Consider the following 6,040-nt stretch of genomic DNA (forward strand, 5'->3'; position numbering starts at 1 on the left):
CCAACAAATTCCACTCAAAATTTTTAAAATGCACATTCTTAATCCATATCATCGTCTCCAAAATAGTATACAGATCTACAAACAGTATATAGGAGTATATAAAAAATACACAAACAATAAGCATGATTTTTTTACAGATTTTTTTAATTATAAATTAAAAAAATCATATTTAATAATAGCAACCATTATTATCGTCTCCAAAAATACACAGGTACACTGGAATAAGCCATATTTAACAAGAACTTTTTAATTATAAATTAAAAAAATAATTTTTTTCCAAAAATAAAATACGACTTATTCCTGTGTACTCTTGTGTACTTTTATATACTCTGGGGACGATGATAATGGTTACTATTGTTAACTTTCCAATCTGATATATTTGGAGAGGATTATTTTTAGGAAATATTTATTTTTTTAATTTATAGTTAAAAAAATTCTTGTTAAATATGACTTATTTCGGTGTACCTGTGTATTTTTGGAAACGATAATAATAGTTGTCATTGTTAAATATGGCTTTTTTTTTTAATTTATAATAAAAAAAATCCTTGAAGAAGCCATGTTTGTTGTCTGTGTATTTTTGTGTACTTTTATATACTGTTTGTAGATTTATATACTATTTCGGAGACGATGATATAGATTAAGAACGCGGATTTTAAAAATTGAATGGAGTTCACGGGGGGTTAAGGTTTATAGAGTTCGCCGGGTTAAAGCGAACTTGCTAATTTTTATAGAGTTCGCTGGGTCCGACGAACTTGCCCAAATGCCAAAAAAAAAGTGTACTTGAGGAATTAAAGTTGGAAAACCATTTTTGGAGAATTAATCATTTTCCATAATTTATTTTGGAAAAAAAAACCAATTATTGACCGCTAAGATTTTCTATTAAATTATAGAATTTTCTCAAAATTCCTTAACCCAAAATTATCCATATTAAATTATTAAGAAAGAAAATACTTGAATACAAAAGCATACCTGAATTTTATAAATATGAATCATGATTGAAAGAATTTGGATCTTGTGATTCTTTCGATTTTTCTCAACCAAAGCTTTCTGTATCCCTAACAGGGCTGAATTGTGACTCTTCTAATGGGAAAAGGGCAACAAAGGCAGCTTTAGTGTGTTGGGGACCAAAACCCTGAAGTCATTGTTTATATTTGAGCAATGCATTCATTAAACCTTAAAGTCCCAATAAACATAGTATCTAAAGTTCAAAAGATAATATATCTAAAGTCCAAAAGATAATATCTGATTTTATTCTCATTTAATTCCAAGTCAAAAGTAATTATAACTTATTCAATTTAACATTTATAATAATAATTGAGATCACTATTATATAAGTCATTTAATTTGAAATAGCATAATTTGTTATTACAATTAATATATGTATTACCCACAAACAAATTAGAAAAGAGGCATGCTACACATACAAGTCTTTTTGACTTACAAGCTATACAAGTTGGTCCAAGTACAAGAAAAAAACACGCTCACCACTCCTTCAAAATCGAACGTCCACTCTTCCACAGCACGTTCGTTATGCCGCACTCTTCCTCTTCTTCCTCAATCAAAACGCAAACCGTCAAGATATAGAAACAAATTACGATTCTGCATAAACGTTCCAACTCGTTGCAAAGAGTAGAAGAAATCGAGAAGAAAAGATACAAATCTCCATCAAAAATCACCAGAAAAAACGAAGAAACATTATTCAAGGTACTGTTTTACTGCTCTTCTAGGTTTTTTTTTTTTTCTAGATTATCTTTGCCATGTGCATCATCCTTAACCAGCAAAACATTAAAAGATTTCAAGAAGAAATATACTGTCTCCCCCATATTTTGGGTGTATTTCTGTAATCCTTTCTGTAACCGTTTGGGTGTATTTCTGTAACCATTTGGTGTATTTCTATAATCGTTTGGGTGTATTTCTGTAATCGTTTAGGTGTATTTCTAAAGTTCCAGTATCTTCAAAACAATTTCAAAATTTGATTTTAAAAACCATGAAAATCGAAAAAAACACGAAGCAAGAAGGAGATCCAACAAATTTGGTAAGAAATTCGAAAAAAGAAATGAAATCTTTTGAAAAATGAAAGTTATATATTTGTACGTTAATTGATTTGAATTGATTTAAAAGTCTGTTAAAGAGGCACGTAAAGCAGCGCGTTTAGTGGATTTTATTCTCTTCAGACTTGTAAAGCTTGTAAGCATAAAATACTTGTACGTAGAGATTAATCCATTAGAAAATTATTATAATCTCCCACTTGGACTATTCATATTCTTTCTTGACAAAATCACATCTTATAAACTTTATGCGCGCATCTGAATGTTATTTTCCTTATTACTTTAACAATCTGGTCCGACTCATATATTAGATATGGAATCACCGCAACTTTTATCATATTAATGTCGTGAACCACAATAATCACCATCCTAATATACTTAACGACATAGATCAAATTTAGATGAGTAATATGGAAATTACATGCCAAGTGATCTCATGCATGTCTATTTCTAGCTGGTCCAACTTTAAATCTTTATTGAGATCAAACACAAAACAAACATTGTAAAGTAAACGTTACATATAACATGAAATCAACCATCAACTTAATTTTGCAGAAAGATAATTCAATATCTGTCATAGGACATATAGCATAAAATAAACTTTCACTAAACCAAGATATTATAAATATTGACACCCATTCGAGTAGTGTACTCATGAAAGACTTTAGAGATCAATTCCTTAATTAATGGGTCTGCTAGCATATACCCTGTCCCTATATGTTCTATGAAAATATATTTTTCATGAACTTTCTCCTTGACAGCTAAGAACTTGATGTCTATATGCTTCGATTTTCTCAAGTTCTTATTGTTGTTGGAGTATAGTACTACTAATTTATTGTCACAAAATATCTTCAATGACCTTTTTATGTCATCTACAGTACGAAGTTTAATGACAAAATTTCACAACCATATGCCATGAAATTGGAATCAGAGTACCCAATGATCTCCAAATTTTCTGATCTCCGATAAGTAAACATGTAATCCTTTGTTCACTTCAGATTACGCATTACGCGTTTAACATCTTTTCAATGATTCATGTCCGAATTTCTCAAGTATCTACCGAACACTCCAACTGAACTTGTGGTACACACATTCATCTATAATATTTACCTCAAAACCATATGAGGTAATGACTTGATGAAGCTTGTGATACCATTGGCGAGAAGCTTGTTTGAAATCATAGATGGATTTTTTTTAACTTACAAACCATAGATTTTGGATCACCTGATACAAAATTTTTTGGTTGTACTATATACATCATTTTATCAAAGTCCCATTGAGAAATATTGACTTTACATCCATCTAATGTAGCTCCAAATCAAAATGAGCTGCTAGTGCCATTATGGTTCTAAAAGAGTCTTTCGATGATACCGGAGAGAAAGTCTCTTTATAGTCTATGACTTCCTTTTAAGTAAAGCCTTTAGCGACTAGACGAGCATTATATCTCTCGACATTACCCTTAGAATCCCTTTTGGTTTTAAATATCCATTTACAACCAATTGATTTCACACCTTCAGGTAATTCTACGAGGTCTCAAACATCATTGTCTTTTATAGACTTTATCTATTCTTTCATGGCATCAATCCACTTTTCAGAGTTTTAACTTTGCGTGACTTGAAAAAAATTGATTGGATCATTTTCTATCAAACCAATACCATCCTCATGTTCTTGGAGATAGACTACATATTCATCTGAAATTATACTTTTTATTTCTCTGTTGGATCTCCTTAATGATATTTCTTGAGGTTGTTGAACTTGTTGTATGGATTGGAATTGAGTAAAATTCTCATTGTGCTCTTGTACTATAACTGTCTCTTAAATAATAATAGGTACAAATACCTGATCATTATCAGTTACAAAATCCTCATCAAAAGCAACATTCGTAATATTTTCTTCCCCCAAACTCAACGTTCTCAAGAAATTTCGCATTTTCCGCTTCAAAAAATAGATCTTGATGCAGGATTGTAAAACTTGTACCCGTGTGAACGCTCAGCGTAACCAACAAAGTAGCAACTAATTGTTCTTGAGTCCAATTTTTTTCATGTGGCCTATAAAATTGCGTCTCAGCTAGATATTCCCAAATGTGTAAATGCTTTATGCTGGACTTTTTTCCAGCAAATATTATCATTTTTCGCCAACACTTATAGCCATCATTTAGCCAGTAATAATTTCTACTTATATTTACAAATATTTTATTATATTCAATTCAATAAAAATTAAAAGTTAAAATACGATTAAATTTCTAAACTTTTGAATTTATAACTTTTGATTGGATGACCAGTTCGATTTTTCAGAATATCGAATATAGGCAAAACTCTTTGTGGCTTAGCCAGTACATTAGAAATGCATCTAAAGCATAAGAGATTTGTTATTTGCGGGCTATTATGGTAGTTTCAATTCTATATATCAGCTATGTGTTAATAATTATTCTATCTCAAGTTGAGGATTTTTTTTAGAAATAAAATAAAAATAATTATTTTTTTGTACTTAATTTTTTAACTTTACTTTTTCAAATACAATTTTTTTTATTTATGGCGAATTCGTGGCACTTCTCCCAAATTCTATATTTTTGATAGAGTTCGCCACAGATATACGAGAATAAACCATATTTAACTAAAATTTTTTTTATTATAAATTAAAAAAAGCTATTATTTTTTATTAAAAATATGATTTATTTTTGTGTATTCTTATGTACTCTGGAGACGATAATAATGATTATCATTATCTGTTGTGAAGCTTAAGAAGTTAAATTAGCCATTTTTTTAGAATTTAAATAAAGTTCGTCCGGATTAGACGAACTCTATACAAAAATATAAAATTCGTTGGGGATGCGATGAACTTGTTCTAAAAAAAACCGTATTTAAAAAATTAGAGTTAAAAAATGGAGTTTGAAAAATTAATAATTTTTTTATTTGGTCACCCTAAAATGAGGATAAAAAATAAAAACATAATTTAAAATATAAATTAAACAAAATTATAATTACTGAGAGGAATAAGTACTGTTTTAATTCCTAAGATTTAAAATCAAAATCAAATTTGTTCTCAACATTATTTTAGATTTAAAATCGTCACCAACGTTTTATTTGGTATTAAAATTATCTTTTTGATTTTTTACGAACAAAAATATCCTCCACTACCACCATCTTTACCACCACCACCATCTTGCTCCCACCAAATACTAATAATTAGATTCAAGAACACCAACAATAACACATTATTCAAATTTAGAAACAACAAAATCAAATTCAACAACAAAATCAACACACAACAACAATGAAATCAGAAAAATAACAAATCAAAGCAGAAGCAAAAGTAGAAATAGACGCAGAAACAGAATCGGAAGCAGAAGTAGAAGCCGAAGCAGAAGCCGAATCGGAAGCAGAAGCCGAAGCTGAAGCAGAAGCAGAATCGGCGAGGTACAACGGCGAAGACGCAAAGTGGCGGCGAGGTCGGTAGCAGCGGCAGCAGTAGCAGAGCGCATTGAGGATGAATTTAATTTTAACCCTAAATTTTAGGGACCAAAACAGTACTTATCCCTTACTATAATCACCATAATTATATCGGAAATCAAAGATACTTCGTACATAATTTAAATAAAAATGTTCCCATTTTATTTTGCTAACAGACTAATTTTTAAGGTATTCATATATCATGAATAATAAATATAAACTCTCGCTCGTCTTCATCTTTTTTCTTTTTGTTTTTTTTTTTTACTAAATATAGGGAGATTCGAACCCGTAATCTGATAAATGAGTATGAAGATTGAAGAGACTATGCCATTTGAGTTATAATTCATTGGCACCTTTATCTTTTTTCTTGATTATTTTCAACCCCACGATATTATAGAATTTAGCTTATACATATTTTAAAAAGGTAGGTTAAAGTTATATATTAGTTGAAAAGATTATATAAAAGGATTACAAAATTTTAAATTTTTATTTATTTAAAAAAGTAAAATTGTTTAATTCTTTACAATAATAACCTTAATATAT

The sequence above is a fragment of the Arachis ipaensis genome, chromosome B07, assembly GCF_000816755.2.
Source record: "Arachis ipaensis cultivar K30076 chromosome B07, Araip1.1, whole genome shotgun sequence".
NCBI lineage: Eukaryota > Viridiplantae > Streptophyta > Magnoliopsida > Fabales > Fabaceae > Arachis > Arachis ipaensis.